We start from the raw sequence: 18,976 nt of genomic DNA, 5'->3' as shown, positions 1-18,976 counted from the left end.
GCTTCAGTGCAAGCCAGTTTATGTTTACATTGGTACTGCAATATTGAAACTGATTATGTTTGGACTCTTTGTGGTCCTACTGTTACTGTTATTGAGTTTCTTCTTACCTCATTGGCCTCACCCCACCTCCCCAGACTCGGCCATAATTTCTTGGGGTTACCCCAGCTTCCCTCCCACCCCTCCCCACTGAATGTCGGGTTGTCACTTATTCACATCTATGCTCTTTTTTCCCTCTAGGCCATAGGAGGAGCATCCAGAATCCACCCAGATCATCGGCTCTAGACACCTCAAACTGTAAGTTACTAAAGTACCAGATGTTTTCCCACAGACTCATGGACCCTACCTATTACCCACCACACAAGTCAATAGGGAAACCTACCATCCCCCACTGCTTTGACCGGAGACAGTACAGACTTAGACTCCATCCACACATCATAAGACTCTCACTAGACTCCCCCCACACCTCACAACACCATGGCATACCCCCTTAAGATAGTATCCTGGATTGTGGGAGGTATCACCTCCCCGGCCAAATGCAGCATTATTCTACAACATCTAAGGCGCTTGCGAACAGACATTGCCCTCTGGCAGGAGACGCACCTCACAGAAGGGGAACATGAGAAGTTGAAATGAAGGTGTGTGGAGCGGGTTTATTATACCCCAATGGAGGGACGTAAGAGAGGAGTGGCCATTCTGGTCGGAAAGGGTCTGTCAGCCCAAATCACCCCCATCACAATAGACCCAAGAGGTAGATACATTGTAACTAGCTTGCAATTAGATAACCAAGCATTCGTCATATGTAACATTTATGGCCCCAACCACTTAAGGCCCTCATTCTGGCATTCCTTGCAAATCACTTTAGCCTCACTTGCTGACAAGCCGCTGTTAATTGGCAGCGATTTCAACCTAGCACAGGACCTGCCACTAGACCGCAGGGTAGATGCGCACACACAGAGACAGGAAAGAACGCAGGCTAAAAAGCGTAAAAAAGAAACTATAACTGTGGCTGCATTCAAAGACTCCCTAAGCCTTATCGACCCATGGCGCGCATGCCACCCGACCAGGAGAGACTTCACGTGTGCTTCTAAGACGCACGGAACACTCTCGCGCATTGATTATTTCCTGTGCTCTAAACAATTGCATGTACAGATCCCGCAAACAGACATCTCAGACATAATAATTTCAGACCACGCACCCATTTGGCTGCACCTTGTGCCTCGCCCTTATACCCACACCTAAGGCAACTGGAGATTCCCTGCCTACCTCTACAATAACATAGAATTCAGGAAACACTTAAAAGCTCAATGGGCAGAATACTACAACTTCAATGCCCAAAATTTTAATCACCCGGGCAATTTTTGGGGCGCATCCAAGGCAGTTATGAGGGGGCAAATCACTAGTTTCACTGCCCACTACAATGCTCAATGGAAAAAAACTGACACCATAACAACAGCAGAGATAGCAAATGTGTATAACCAATACCTGGCCCATCCCTCCCCCCAAAATAGAGAGAGGTTTTACGAGAAAAAGAAACTAAGAGAGAATGCTCTGGCACAACAAGATCATTGTTTTCAAACACATAGAAAGGGTTGATTCTATAGATTCGGAGACAAAACTGGGAAATTACTGGCCAACATGGTAAAATTAACCAAACCTAACTCTGTAATTCCTTCTATCCAATCACAAGGGGTATTTAATTCAGACACTAAGACAATCACGACAGAATTTCTACACTATTAATCTGCACTTTACGCTGCACAACCATGCTCACAACAGGTCAGCGATCAATTTTGGAATCAGGTAGTTCAGCTCTCCCTTAGTCCAGACAGTCTGGAGTGACTCAATGCTCCAATCCTTGCGACGGAAGTTGCAAAAGCTATCAAATCAACCAAACTAGGCAAGACCCCAGGTCCTGACAGGATACCAAACGAATATTACAAACTCTTACAAACAGAGCTAAGCCCCTTACTGGCTCGAACATTTACAGCATACTTGAAGGGCACGACAACACCACCAGTCGACTTCGCTGATGCACACATGTGTCTCATACCAAAGCCGGACAGAGACCCGACTATCCCTGCCTCCTATAGACCAATAGCACTTTTGAATAGTGAATATAAACTCTTCACGGCTATACTGGCAAGTAGGCTGGCCGACGTATTGGGACCTGTCATTCACACAGACCAGACAGGTTTCATGAAACATCGTTCCTCAGTCACCAACATACGTAAGACTCTGGTGGTCATAGACTACTATTGGCAGAGTAAGACTCAAGACAGTATCCACAACAAGTCAGACACACTTCCAGAGGCATGCCTTCTCGCTGTTGACGCGGAAAAGGCGTTCGACAGGGTTGAGTGGGATCACCTTATGACCAAGGTGTGAAAGCCTTGGTGGAATGGCTTAACAACAACATTGGTTTGGAGTTCACTTTTGAACTCAATAGAACAAGAATTAATTTCTTAGATCTCACTTTGATTGGGATCCCCAATGTCGCTGTTGAAACTGAAGTTTACAGGAAGCCAATATCGGGCAATACGCTCCTCCATGCCAGGAGCAGTCATCCCAAACAGGTGTTCAGGTCTGTGGCTAAAGGACAGTTCACCAGACTGAAACGGAATTGCAGTAATAATGATGAATATGAAAAACATGCAGATCTATTGTCTGAACGACTTTCAAAAAGAGGATACAAACCATATGTAATCAACAGAGTTAGAAAATAAGTTCTTTGTTCTAACAGGGAGACACTATTGGAAAAAAAATGAACCAAAGATCAAAAAGAGTGGAGGCATCTTTTTTGTTACTGACTACAGCACACAGTACAATACAATTTGCCAGATAGTGACAAAACACTTCAAAATGCTGGCGGCTGATGAGGCTTTATCAGATATTGTAGGTAGGGGATGTAGATGCTCTTTTAGAAGAGGGGTCTCTGTGGGAAATATCTTGGCCCCTACACAGCTCAAGGATGTACAAAGAGAGGATACAAGCTCTTGGTTGAGATTTAAAGGAGTCTACAGGTGTAGTAACATCACATGCAAAGCATGTGAACATCTGCAGACAGGTGAAGGCTTTATATGTAGTGTCACTCATAGACACTACAATCACAGAGAATGCATGAATTGCAGAAATACATTCACAGTGTACCTGGCGGGCTGTGAGGCCTGCGGGTTGCAGTATGTAGGGATGACCACAAGGGAGACCAGAGTGCGCATCAGAGAACAGCTCTCTGATATCAAGGCTGGTACCCTAAAAACCCCACTCGTCCAGCATTTCAAATTGGTCCATAACAAAAACAATTCTAGTTTTAAATGGACCATAATAGAGTGTAAAAGCTGGCCGAAAGGGGGGGGATAGGAAGGCAGCACTCGCACAAAGAGAGATTTTTTGGCTATTTCAAATGAAAACAAGGCATCCTATTGGATTAAACTCAGCCTATGACCTCATTAATTACTGGTACTAAGAGAAAGCAAGGTAGAAGGCTGGGACAACACATCTTTTGTGAACACCATTCAGAATACATTCACACTATTGTTAATTGTTTATATTTCAGGGCCATTTATGTTCAGCCATAGGTATTTATAGCATAGGTCTATTTTGCCAATACATTTATTTCTAATGTTGTTATCTAATGGGTTTTGATTGTAATACTTTTGCCCTGTATAAATTGAGAAATATAAATATGAATATATATATATATATATATATATATATATATATATACATAAAATTGTAAATTGTATATTTAAATGTCCAGTCTAGGAGTATAGGTGTAATACAGAATACAATATGCTTAAAGTGTAATATATAAAATATACCTATACACTGTTTCCCCTTTTTCTATTAAATTGAATTCTTGTTGTCAATATTGGATAAAACCATTACATGGTATTATAATAACACTTGACAATAGTGTATATATTATGACAACTTTTACAAATATATACACGTCATGTTTCTGTATATTTCCTTGCACAATGGTTAAGTCCTTCATTAGATTCACAGGTAGATTATATGGTAATAGTTTATGTGAATAGGTAATATTGAAATTCACAGGATAAGAAAGAGTTAAGTAATTAATGCCCATCAGCCAATCCGGTGGTTTTTATTCCTTTATTAGGCCCAACAGTTGTAAGGGATTTTGAGAGCTATGAATACGGTAACAATGCCGAAACGCGTAAGCTTATCAGTCAACTGAAGGGCATGTTTGTGCTATTGCTGTTACCAGACCTGTTTTATGGATAAATAAAGACATTATACTTTATTGCTGCAGCTCCGGACTTTTCTTGAATTATCACCTTATGACCACCCTAGAAAAATTTGGCATAACAGGAGACTTCCACAACCTCATACAAAAGTTATATCACAACCCACGCACTTCCATAATAGTGAATGGCGAGGTGTCCCAACCGTTCTTTCTCAGGAGGGGTACTAGGCAGGGATGTCCTCTGTCGCCCCTTCTGTTCAATCTGGCCATAGAACCCCTAGCCATTTACATAAGAAACACGATACCGGGGACGCAGGTTGGGTCTCACTCAATGCACCTATCACTATACGCGGACGACTTTTTAACCCTAACGCAAGACTCGTAATCTAGCTGATGGTTTCTGTGTAGGAGCACTTCAAATAATGTCTATGTGACCTTACTGTAAAACATGGCTAACACCCTATTCATAACCTGTACTTCAGAGATTGGAATATATTTCACTGCTGGCAAAGTATCCCAATCAAAGTACAATTTACTCCCCCTTGAATGCCCAGCTAACTCCCACAGACCGCCTACACCTATGTCATACTTTAGCTATAATCCCCCCTGGAATGCCCAGCTAACTCCATAATACCGCCTATGCCTATGTCATGTCTTCCCTATACTCCCTCTGGAATGCCCGGCTAGCTCCCACAGAATGCCTACGCCTATGTAATGTCTGTAATCTACCTAACTAATAAAGTATAAAAAAATCAATTATTGTTGAGTGTTAATTGTATTATTTTAAACATAAATATATCATTTAAATTATATTTTTATGTTTAAAATAATAGAAATAACAATAAGAAATAACTACATGTTAAACTTGACACAATATGCTTTATACATGACAATGCATATCATTTTAACATTGGCTATAAATGCAATACTAAAATAAATTATTAAAGTGAAGGTAAAGTGTGCTCTATCTCATTATCTAATTAAACTTGTTCCCCTAAATGAATAGTACTTTCATTCATAATTTTTTTTAATTCTAAGTATAAACTGAGTTTTAGCCTTTTATACTTCCTTTTTTTTCGATCCGTAAATTCAACATTTTTTTTATTGGCAGGTCACATTTTTCCAGCAGCCAATTGAAATTCTGGCCGTTAGGCGGCCGTCAATCTACGTCATCCGCCTCCTGGATGATCTGCGTATGCGTTTAGAATTATTTGTTGGGCTTGTAAGACAAGCGTGCTCCCGTTTCGCGCATGCCTATTGCAATCGGGTGGGACCGCTCTATACGTCACTCTCTCTAAGATAAGGAAATGGCTGATGGGAGGATTAAGGAACATAACGGTAGGGGAATATAGACCTTGATTATTGTATACATTTATAATGCATTGTGGAAAAAAAGTTAGTGATTGCATTATTTTAACTATGACTAATTCATTAGTGTTTAGAGATAGGTAAAACTTTACCTTCACTTTAACCCCTTACACGCCCTCACCTTAGCATAAACTACACAATTAATCCATAATCTGCCATAACCTTAAAACATAACCATTCCCTAACCTATTAACCCCTTCACACCACAACCAACCAAAACAATAGACCCCCTAACCTATTAACCCCTACACCGCCACAACCCCCCACCACAATAAGCCCCCTAACCTATTAATTCCGTATCCACCACAACCTCCCAATGCAAACTACTCCTACACTACTTCTACCTATCACCTAACCCCCCTACCTCTAAGCTAACACCTCCCTATGTTACAAAAAATAACAAACACAGGGATGCTTCCGGGCGGCGGCCATGATAGCTGCTTATTTTAGAGGGTGAAGAGTCTGGCAAATATATCTGCTGCATATCGCCTGACTATGGCACCATCTATGATCTCAATTAATATATATTGAAACTGTAGCTCCTGCTAAATCTTTTGATCTAGATTGCGAACTTCTGTCCTGAGGTACCGGAACGGTGAGGTACGCAGTGGCGGCCTAGAAGCAGGCCAGACCTCCACCTAACCCCCCCCTGGTAATCCGGGTATAGCAGCGTTATATGCTGTCCCTTTTCCTTCCCCTCCCAAAGCAAGTTTGTAAAGCTATCTTCTGGCACCCTTAACTTCATTGTCGGTGGAATTATGGCATCCAGCTGGCAAATTCTCGAAGATACAATTTGCCATATCTTAGAAGAGCACTATCAGAGACTGTCTTACCTAATTGCTAATAGTGATCTCCCGAATTGTTCACCGGTGAATAGTTCCCGGCGAACATAGCTTGTTCGCGTTCGCAACGGCGGGCGAACATATGCAATGTTTGATCCGCCCCTATTCGTCATCATTGAGTAAACTTTGACCCTGTATCTCACAGTCTGCAGACACATTCCAGCCAATCAGCAGCAGACCCTCCCTCCCAGACCCTCCCAGCTCCTGGACAGCAGCCATTTTAGATTCATTCGGGAAGCTGCTTTCTTAGTGAGAGGAGGGACAGTGTAGCTGCTGCTGATTTAATAGGGAAATTGATAGCTAGGCGAGTATATTCAGTGTCCGCTACAGTCCTGAAGGACTCATCTGATCTCTGCTGTAAGGACAGCACCCCAAAAAAGCCCTTTTTAGAGCTAGAATATCAGTCTGTTTTTTTTCTTCCTGTGTAATCTAATTGCAGTTGCCTGCCAGCGTGTGTGTCAGGCTCACAGCGTATACTGTGCCCACTCTCCCAGTGCCACCACTCATATCTGTTGTAACAGTAGTGTAAATTTAAAAAAAAAAATTTTTTGACTGTGAAACATCAGTCTGCTAGTGTAATCTAATTGCAGTTGCCTGCCTGCCAGCGTGTGTGCCAGGCCCACTTGCCCAGTGCCACCACTCATATCTGGTGTAACAGTAGTGTAAAATAAAAAAAAAAAAAAAAAAAAAATTTTTGACTGTGAAACATCAGTCTGCTAGTGTAATCTAATTGCAGTTGCCTGCCTGCCAGCGTGTGTGCCAGGCTCACAGTGTATACTGTGCCCACTTCCCCAGTACCACCACTCATATCTGGTGTAACAGTAGTGTAAATTTAAAAAAAAAAACTTTTTTGACTGTGAAACATCAGTCTGCTTGTGTAATCTAATTGCAGTTGCCTGCCTGCCAGTGTGTGTGCCAGGCTCACTTGCCCAGTGCCACCACTCATATCTGTTGTAACAGTAGTGTAAATTTAAATAAAAAAAACTTTTTCGACTGTGAAACATCAGTCTGCTAGTGTAATCTAATTGCAGTTGCCTGCCTGCCAGTGTGTGTGCCAGGTTCACAGTGTATACTGTGACCACTTGCCCAGTGCCACCACTCATATCTTGTTTAATAGTAGTGTAAGTGTACATTTAAAAAAAAAAAATTTGACTGTGAAACATCAGTCTGCTTTTTTGTGTCAGGCTCACAGCTTATACTATGCCCACTTGCCCAGTGCCACCACTCATATCTTGTTTAATAGTAGTGTAAGTGTACATTTAAAAGAAAAAAAACTTTTTGGACTGTGAAACATCAGTCTGCTTTTTTGTGTCAGGTTCACAGCGTATACTGTGCCCACTTGCCCAGTGCCACCACTCATATCTTGTTTAATAGTAGTGTAAGTGTAAATTTTTTAAAAATTTAACTTTTTGGACTGTGAAATATCAGTCTGTTTTTTTGTGTCAGGCTCACAGCGTATACTGTGCCCACTTGCCCAGTGGCACCACTCATATCTTGTTTAATAGTAGTGTAAGTGTACATTTAAAAAAAAATGACAGGCAGAGGCAGGCCACCCCGCAGGTGCCGTCGTGGTCGTGGTGCTGTTATTCCCTTTGGCCCTAGAATAATGCCCAGTGTTCAGAGGCCACGTACCATGAACTCGAAAAGTTCTGAGGACATAGTTGACTTTTAACACAGGACACCCAATCTTCTATAGCTTCCGCTCCGAACCTTTTTTAACAATTTAGCAATGTTAGGTGATTTATGCACTTTATGGCTTAAAAACAGACTCTGTATCAACTATGTAATTTTCCATGGGAGGTTTGCCAAGGATCCCCCTCTGGCATGCCACAGTCCAGGTGTTAGTACCCTTGAAACAACTTTTCCATCACTATTGTGGCCAGAAAGAGTCCCTGTGGGTTTTAAAATTCGCCTGCCTATTGAAGTCTATGGCAGTTTGCCCGGTTCGCCCGTTCGCGAACAGTTGCGGAAGTTTGTGTCCGCCGTTCACGAACGCAAATTTTTAGGTTTGCAACATCACTAATTGCTAATAGCTTTAGCACTCGACCGCAAATTCGGATAGATGATGGGGACATTCGGCTGCCTATGCTGCCCTTGAAAGTGCATTTACCAACGGAGGATTTAACTTACCCTAAACCTACAGCTCAGACAGTTGCAGAACCAGTGGACTCCAAAATGGGATTCCCTGGACATTTCAAATGCCTATATCTGAAGCGTAGAGAAACAACGGGAATGGATCTGAAACTGGCCAGAGAGGTACTCCAAGAGGTGTGGGACTACCCTCCGCAGATCAACCCATACCGACTAATGCCTGCAGGCCCGGAGCCAACCAGACACGCAACAAGGCAAGGTACCGCTACATGAGGTGGAGACAATCAGACCCGAGTCGTCCATGTGTGACAGCTGACCGGCCCTCTGAGCAGGCTTCCCAGCGATCTCCTCAACTTAGTAGACTGGCAGTTCACAGAACCCCTCCTTCAGTTAATGTCTCTCACGCTAGAGGGGAGCTGCTTACCCCCTCAAAGACTGATCATCACGATGAGGTGAGACACGCTACTGCAGAGCATAACATAGCAGGAGTGGGTGTGCACACAGATGGACAGATCATCATTGGCACGGTGCTGGTATGTTGGCTCTTAACACCGGGTCACATTGCAATGTTCGTTTTACCAACACTGGACCCAGTAGGTATAGGCTAGGTGCTGACTTGCTTTAGTGATTTTAAGATCACTCATAACTATGTGAGACTTCTTCATATGAACACTACGCTTTTCCTTCAAAGGATGTTCTCCTGAGTCTAGCATGGGACTATAGTAGGACTCTATCAAGATATGCCATACAAGACTTTTCTAGTATACTGTGGGACAATCTGTTGTTTTCTGTATATGTTACTTGTCAATAAGTGAGATAAAGATAGTGGCCGTTTTAAGCACATACCATTAGCTAGATAGTGTAAGTGTTAATACTTCTACTGATTTGTGGAACCTTATTTTTGTCATTTACCGCCCCCATTACTCCACTAGCTAGGAGAATTTGCCAGATAGCTTACTATGCCTACCACATTTTTTATAGCTATATCCTGTTAAATACCCTTTTAAATTTGGTAGCTACTCCTGCCTTATGGTTCTATGTCTAGCCATGTGAGAAATTTGTACCATTCCAGGTCCCTTTGTTTTTAAATACTAAGCTATACCAGCTTTTATCTCTATCCTGCTACATATATGTGGGTGCCTAATTTATTACCTAACTCAAAATTTTGTATTGACGCAGGACCTATCTAGTGTAATCCATTGAGAGAATATATATACAGTTTCCTGTAGTCCTACAAAAGAGCCTCAAGGGGGAAATAATAATACAATCTATCCCCACATGTAACATGCTAATCGCCCCTCTCATTCTTAGAGAATTAGCGTAATGATTTGCTAGATAATGTATAAAGGATAACATTTATATCTCCAGTCTCTGTTTCAACAGACATTAAGGCAACACATTGGTTTGTTCTTGTACTCTAATTACACACTGATCTGTTGTTTCTCGGCCACAAATTGTTTGCCTATTCCAATGTGTTTGCTGATGTAGTACATCTGAGGAATGGATCTAAAACTCATTGCCTTCCAGGTAACGTTAAGTTTTGTTAGTATTACTGAGCCCTCTTCTGCTGTCTTGCCCCATATATATATTCTAGCTGAAGCACGAGGGATCCTTATAATTTATTACATAGGTACACTGTGTGATATCTAGTAGTTGTTAACATATAATTTAATAATTTAGTTATCCCTTTATCCTATGTATTTTTACAATTTATCATGCATAGTCCTCATAAAATATTCCCAGTCAGTAACTCTTGGACTAATTGTGGCCCCTAGATCTCTTCATCAAAGCTCTTGGTCTATTCATCTGTAATTATGGTTATTTACTTAGCCATATAAATTTATGTTACAAATCAAAATATATACAGCTCACAACCCCCTAGGTAGTGTCAAGCATTGTTTATATTATCAGGTCCCCTGTTAGCTTGTGCCCCTATATATATTCTAGTTGGGTTTGGTTCAAATAGTTACCCAAATAAAAAATGAGGTTAGATATTTGGGATCCAAAAGCGGTCTCCTCTGATCAATATATGTGAACAACTCAATGACCGACTTAGATATGTTATTTATTATGTAAAGAGTGTGTGACAATATTGTGGTTCTATATGCTCTCCTGCCACCATGAAGCTTCTCTAACATAATATTACCCCTTGCCCTGTTAGTGATATCTTTTAAGTAATCCGTTTTGACATTACTACATAAAATATCTTGGGTCCAAGAGTGGCCCGGTTTGTTATTTTATTCCTTTTCCCCAAACTTCCCCCATTAACTCATCGATCTAGTCTAGGAGGTCCAAAAGAGGCCCCCTTATATCTTTGGGGGAAATTTCTATTTTATATCATAACTCACTATATTTTAAGGGGATACACCTTAATAGAAAAAATGAGGTTCTGTTTTTATTTGTTTTCATAGGCAATATGTGTTTTTCTACTAAGTTCCTACTTGGAGATTATGTTTATGTCAGTGACTTCTTCTCTTGTATATTTGGAGCTATGTGATCCGGTTTGCCTGTTGTATTTATTTTACCACCTCAATAAAAAAAATAAAAAATAACAAACACTAAATTTACACACAAAAAAAGATTTTCTGTCAACGATGTCCTCTTCATGCAATCACCTCCCGCGCACTGAATTTTGAATGCTAGGTACCCAGCAGCGGCAGAAGATGGATGAAGATGGACCACCGCCACCTCCATGAAGAAGAAGATGATAGAAGATTGGCCCCTGCCACTACCAGGATGAAAATGGGCCCCAACATGTAGAGGAGCACCACAGTTGGTGGTCATGTAGTAGCCAGAGTTAAGTTGATGAGTACAAACTTGGGGTTTAGCATTAGGATTTTTTGGGGTGGGCCTTTTTATTTTTTCCCTTTTAGTTTTCCCTTTTAGTTTTTTTAGTATAGGATTTTTTTAGAATAGGGCTTTTAATTTTTAATTCCAAATAGAGCCTACATCACTTTAGGGCAATGCCCCACTAAAAGGCCCTTTTCAGGGCAACCTCTTTTTCGATTAAGTTTTTTTTTAGAATACTTTTCTATTTTTTTGGGCAGCAAAAGAGCTGTACACTGCCCAACCAAATGCTCTTTTAAGGGCAATCTTTTTTTGGATAGAGTTATTTTTTCACTTTAGTTTTTTTTTTAGATTAGGCTTTTTTTTTGGGGGGGGGTTACTTTTAGTGTAGAATGGGTTTATAGTTTTGTGTAGAATATAGCTTAATTGCTTTAGGGCAAGGCCCTACAAAAAGCCCTTCTAAGGACTATTGTTGTATTAACTTTTAGTGCTATTATAGGGTTTTTTATTGTGGGGTGTTCTTGTTTTTAAACAAGGCTTAGTTTTAGAATAGGCATAACTGTTGTTTTTTTTTTTGGGAGTGTTGTTTTTTTCTCTTTAATAGGTTTGGGGGCTTATTGGTGGTTTTGGCAGTTAATAGGGTAGAAGTTTTATTGCGGTGGGCTTTTGGTGGTTTAGGGGTTAAGTAGTGTAGGGTTAGTTTGTGGTGGTGGGTTCTGTCGGTCTAGGGGTACATATGTATAGCTTTTAGGCTTGGTGTCATATATTCCAAATGGATCCTTTACTATACATCACCAATGTTGACACAGATGCTGGCTGGAATTTATCTCCAGCATCGCCACCCATTGGGATGTATAGTAAAACGTCTCTTGGTGATGCCACCTGTTAATCAAGATCGCGGCAGTGGAATATTTTGCTGGCTCGCTCTACATCATTGCTGATCCCTTTGAATATATTGCTGCATTGCAGCACTTTCAATCATCAGGCCCTAGTAAGAAGCTTTCTGTTGCTTTCGTGCCGAGTAAGATTTCCCTAAGATATACCTGTCAGGCAAATTAAAGTCAACACTGACTATCCTTATTTCAAGTTTTCCTGCAGGTTTTATATATATTTGTATATATTCTAGGAGTTTACCATAATACTTTAAAGGAGAGGTTTATCAAATGAGACCCATTGTTTTGTCTCTTTTATTTTAGGATACCATATGTTATTATAATTATTTTACAAGTATGAGGTCCAAAAATGGCCTCCTGAGTACTTTAGAAGTCTTACAGTTTGATTGTCCCCCTTTTGTAAGATTGGCAGTGGATTAAGGTGAAATGTATTAATCATATGCTTTTGTGATGTAATTATTTTCTATTGTTCAAGGGACAGGAAAGCCAGTTTTTCATGATTCAGATAGAGCAACAACTTTCTAATTTGTTTCATTATTTAGGTATCCTTTGTTAAAAAGCATAGCTAGATAGGCTCAGCACTTGGGTGCTATTTGCTGATTGGTGGCTGTACATTTTATATGTACCTACATAGCTATGTTTTTCAACAAAGGATACCTAAATAGTGAAGCAAATTAGATAATGGAAGTAAATTGGAAAGTTGTTTAACCCCTTAACGACCAACGACGTATGGGGTACGTCCTGCAAAAAAATGCCGTTAATGACCAAGGACGTACCCCGTACGTCGTTGGTCTTTGAAAGCAGTGGAAGCGAACCTGATCACTTCCAACTGCTTTCATGTTATAGCAGTGATGCCTCGATATTGAGGCATCCTGCTATAACATTTTTTAGCCGTCCGATGAAGAGAGAGCCACCCTGTGGCCCTCTCTGCATCGACCATCAATGGCCATGTTCGTTGGTGGGTGGGAGCTGATCCAGGGAGGCGGGTGGGCGGCCATCTATGGGTAAGGGGGGCGAGATCGAGTGCGCGCGCGTGCGCGTGTGCGAGCGCGTGCACGTGAGCGTGTGCGCGCGTGCACGGAAGCGGGTGCGCGCGCTGGTGGGTGGGAACCCTACACTATGGAACAAATGTTAAGTGGTACACGGTGGGAGAGAGGGTAAGAACATTATAAATTAACTTGTAATTTAACGATCTGGGAGGGTGGGAGGTTGGGGGTTGAGGGGGGGCAGCTACACTACAGAAAATAGAATTTTTAAAATAATAAAATATTATAAAAAACATATTTGATTTCAAACTGGGTACTGGCAGACAGCTGCCAGTACCCAATATGGTGCATAAGAAGGCCGAGAGGGGGGTTAGAGAGCTGTTTGGGGGGGATCAGGGAGGTTGGGGGCTAAGGGGGGATCCTACAGAGCAGAATTATAATTTTTTTTTTTTAAATCCCCAAAAAACTCTTATTTTAGTACTGGCAGACTTACTGCCAGTACTTAAGATGGCCGGGACAATTGTGGGGTGGGGGAGGGAAGAGAGCTGTTTGGGAGGGATCAGGGGGTGTGATGTGTCATGTGGGAGGTTGATACCTACACTAAAGCTAAAATTAACCCTGCAAGCTCCCTACAAGCTCCCTAATTAACCCCTTCAATGCTGGGCATTATACACGTGTGGTGCGCAACGGCATTTAGCTGCCTTCTAATTACCAAAAAGCAAAGCCAAAGCCATATATGTCTGCTATTTATGAACAAAGGGGATCCCAGATAAGCTTTTACAACCATTTATGCCATAATTGCACAAGCTGTTTGTAAATAATTTCAGTGAGAAACCTAAAATTGTGAAAAATTTAACGCTTTATTTTTATTTGTTAGCATTTGGCGGTGAAATGGTGGCATGAAATATACCAAAATGGGCATAGATCAATACTTTGGGTTGTCTACTACATTATACTAAAGCTTAAAATTAACCCTAAAAGCTCCCTACAAGCTTCCTAATTAACCCCTTCAATGCTGGGCATAATACATGTGTGGTGCGCAGTGGCATTTTGAGGCCTACTAAATACCAAAAAGCAATGCCAAAGCCATATATATCTGCAATTTCTGAACAAAGGGGATCCCAGAGAAGCATTTACAACCATGTATGCCATAATTGCACAAGTTGTTTGTAAATAATTTCAGTGAGAAACCTAAAGTTTGTGAAACAATTTGTGAAAAAGTGAACTTTTTTTTTATTTGATCGCATTTGGTAGTAAAATGGTGGCATGAAATATACCAAAATGGGCCTAGATCAATACTTTGGGATGTCTTCTAAAAAAAAATATATGCATGTCAAGGGATATTCAGGGATTCCTGAAAGATATCAGTGTCCCAATGTAACTAGCGCTAATTTTGAAAAAAAGTGGTTTGGAAATAGCAAAGTGCTACTTGTATTTATGGCCCTATAACTTGCAAAAAAAAGCAAAGCACGTGTAAACATTGGGTATTTCTAAACTCAGGACAAAATTTAGAAACTATTTAGCATGGGTGTTTTTTGGTGGTTGTAGATGTGTAACAGATTTTGGGGGTCAAAGTTAGAAAAAGTGTGGGTTTTTTCATTTTTTCCTCATATTTTATAAAACAAATTATAGTAAATTATAAGATATGATGAAAATAATGGTATCTTTAGAAAGTCCATTTAATGGCGAGAAAAACGGTATATAATATGTGTGGGTACAGTAAATGAGTAAGAGGAAAATTACAGCTAAACACAAACACCACAGAAATGTAAAAATAGCCTTGGTCCCAAACGGACAGAAAATGGAAAAGTGCTGTGGTCCTTAAGGGGTTAAAATTGTATGCTGAATCATAAAAGAAAAAAAATTGTTTTCCTTTCCCTTTAAATAATGTCTGTATGCCTTGATTTAAACCTCAATAAAAATATAAAAAAATAAATAAAAAGAATATCAATTCAGATGTCTAGTAGGAATTATTTTGCTAAGAACCAAACAGGTTATGGAGTAGGCCAGGTCCTACAAGCATAGTTCAGCAACAGGCAGGTAAATAAGGTATAGAATCAGCAATCATTAAGAGCAGTCAGGTCAGGCAAGAGTCAAAATACAAACAAGTAGCAAAGCACAAAATCAAAAGACACATCTAGGCCAAAGTAGTAAGCAAAATGTTCCAGAACAGAGACACAGGTTGCAACACTCTGACGAAGCTAGTCCTATAAATGGACAGGAAATACAGGAAGAGGCTGGATTTAAACAGTTTAAGGTAAACTGCAAAATGATCTAGAGCTGCAGGTAGGTGGTGCCAGAGAGTTAAGGAAAAACAAAGACTAACATGCAATTAGCAGATCGCAGCTTGTGTTTGCCAGTGGTTTACAGGAGAAACAATCGCCCAGAATACCTGCAGACCAGGTTCAACTCCCAGGGTGTGACTTTTATGTTTTCACATTGGAACTGTGATGGATTTGAATTGATTGTGGTAATTAATCTCATCTTAAAGGGACAGTCTAGTCACAATGAAACTTTCATGATTCAGATAGGGAATACAATTTTAAACTTTCCAATTCACTTTTTTCATCAAATTTGCTTTGTTCTCTTGGTATTCTTTGTTAAAAGCTAAACCTAGATAGGCTCATATGCTAATTTCTAAACCCTTGAAGGCCGCCCATTATTTCCATACATTTGGCAGTTTTTCAGAGCTAGAGGGTGAATTTCATGTGTGCCATAAAGATAACATTTTGACCACGCCCATGGAGTTACAAATGAGAGGGCACTGATTGGCTAAATGCAAGTCTGTCAAAAGAACTGAAATAAGGTGGCAGTCTGCAAAGGCTTAGATACAAGGTAATCACAAAGGTAAAAAGTATATTAATATAACCATGTTGGTTATGTAAAACTGGGGAATGGGTAATAAATGGATTATCTATATTTTTAAACAATAACAATCCTAGACTGTCCCTTTAACCTTTTCTTTGGCTTCCTTAGCAATGGCATTCTAGTCCAATAGAAGTGCATGGGTTTGAAAGCCCAATGGTGATAAGCCTGTGATATTTATTTTCTAGGTTGCTACATTCAGATGGGACATATAAAAACCTATTCATAACAGTTTTAACAGACTTTTTGCAGACCAATTGTTTTCTGATTAATTATAATACTTGTAGCAAGGATTTTCAATACCAAGTATAAAAGTATATAATGCAGTGCATAGTCAAAGAAAACCTTAAAAATATATTGGAAAAACAATAATAACAACTGCAACACAAGTTTTGTAAATGTTTGTAAAATATTATTTTTTATTAGGACAAAGTAGTAATGAGAATTGCTACAGAAACCTAACATAAATGAGCTAGGAACTGTCTGTAGGAGTCTCGGAACATACTAGTATAGTGTTTCTCAACCCAAGTGACCTCAAGGCCCAGTACATTTTAGCCAGACATGTCCAGGGCCCTGTAGTATATCTATCTATCTATCTATCTATCTATCTATCTATAATATATATATATATATATATATATATATATATATATATATATATATATACAAATATTAAATATATATATATATACATATATATACACAGTATATATATATATATATATATATATATATATATATATATATATATATATATTATTTATAATGCATTGGTATAAAAGGGGGAAGAAAATATATACATTTATTGGTGTCAGTGAGCTAGTATTACTTAATTGCGGTGCCCAGGTCCTGTCCTATCTGTTCCTTGTCCCACACTGTCCTCCCACTGAACTGCTGCTATATGTGCACAGTGCATATGTAGTACTAAAATTAGCAGTACATATATGCCAAAGGGACAACCAAGCACAGTATCATCAGATCAACACTGGGAGGAGGGGAAAAAAACAATAAAACAAAAAATAAGGAAAATAAAAAATAAAATAATCATACAAAACCTAATGTTCCTATGTTAATACATTTTTTGTGCTTATAAGGTTGTCACCACCCAACAGCAGACTTGTCTGATTTTTCTTTGTGACCCATTAGGCAATATATCCAGATTACTAGTAGTTAACATCAGAATAAACAAAAACAACTATATCTTAACTTTAAAAGAAATGTGTTATTTATCCATCTATCTATTTATCTATCTATCTATCTATCTATCTATCATCTATGTATCTATCTATCATCTATCACATTTATTTCTAGCTAGCTATCATCTCTTTCACATAACAGAATATAGCAGAGTAAAACACAGTTTATTTTTTTAAACAAGAATTTTCACTTTATGTGTGATAGTGTTTTTACTCTTTCTTATGTTATGTAAAGGTACATACAATCTATAGCATTAGATAATCAGTGCACAGGTATTAAATTATACAAAAAGAAACATGTCTAAATAATGTACTTTTTTATTATGGACAGATAATCTTAGCATTAAGGCTGTTCATCATTAGTGTAAAGGCATATTGAAGATAAACACTTGAATGCATGGGCTGGATGATGTTCAAGCATTGCAGATTTGACTGATGTTTTTCAATTCAAAGAATATTGCTTTATAACAGAATATGAGTAAAATTATAGTTGACATATTTTTAATATCTTATGGGTAAGTAAGTTGATATACATTGCTTAGCTTCTTCAGTCGTCAAAAGTGCCTCAAAAAGTATATAAAAAATAATTATCACATTTTTAAACAGGAATCATTCTAAAGTGGGAAAAGAAGACTGGATTTCTTGTAAAGGGATGTGATATAAATCCTCTTCAAGTATGCAGCAAATCCATGGGAATTACTCTTTTCTATTGATACACAACTGATAATAAATTTTGTATATTCTTTTTGCAAGAGGCGACACTAACAGGAACAAAACAAATAAAAAAAAAGTCTGATTACATTAGTTTATGTTAAAAGTTCTTCAAAAAAGAGGAGTTCTGCCAAAATAATCAAATAATAAGAAAGGAGCAAAAATTCTGGGAGTCAAAAAAAGAAAGTGGTTGCACCTAAGTTAAATAATATCTTTTTAAAGTTTTGCTTATTCAGGAGAAAAGGATTTGCAAATTATGAAATCTTTTTTGTCAACATTGTTCAGTAATGCTGTTCATCCACTAAAGGCGTTGCCTCAAACTTGGCTGTGCAATTTGTGTGACTAGGCTAACAAGGTCACTGCATACTATTATGCAAAGATTGATAAGCAGCAGCGCTGTTTGGGCTAATACTTTTATGCTGCTTTACTGGGAGTAGAGATCACATATCTTGAAAATCTCAGTGATTACAAATAAATCCTTAAATCTCCTTTCATTTTCTTTTTGTAAAGCCCATAAACATCCCATTATTGAAAGTAGGAAATGAACTACTCCTTGAGTGGAATCCACTGACCACAAAATGTCTCATCTCCATAATAAAAACATGCTTTGGACAGTTTTAAAAGAAATATACCCGGCCTGAGGCCAGTACAGAAAGCTTTGTGAAATATTTCAAAATCAGTTACAGGGCATCAATACGTTTATCATAAAATGTCTTCCATTTAGATACAAAAATCTGTATATTAATTATAAATTAAACACACACACACACACACACACACACACATATATATATATATATATATATATATATATATATATATGTTTATGTAAGTATATACAGTATTTATATATAAATATATTTATATATATATGTGTATACACACACTCACACACACACATATATATATATATATACTGTATTTATACATACATGATCTGCACTTCGTGTGATCCTTAAAGGATGTCAGTAAGGTGTTGCTGTTTTGTGCAGTGCAAAGCAATCTTAAGCCCCCCTCTGTGGGAGGCAAG

This window comes from Bombina bombina, chromosome 6 (genome assembly GCF_027579735.1).
Source record: "Bombina bombina isolate aBomBom1 chromosome 6, aBomBom1.pri, whole genome shotgun sequence".
Classification (NCBI taxonomy): domain Eukaryota; kingdom Metazoa; phylum Chordata; class Amphibia; order Anura; family Bombinatoridae; genus Bombina; species Bombina bombina.
This window is presented reverse-complemented; position numbering follows the sequence as displayed.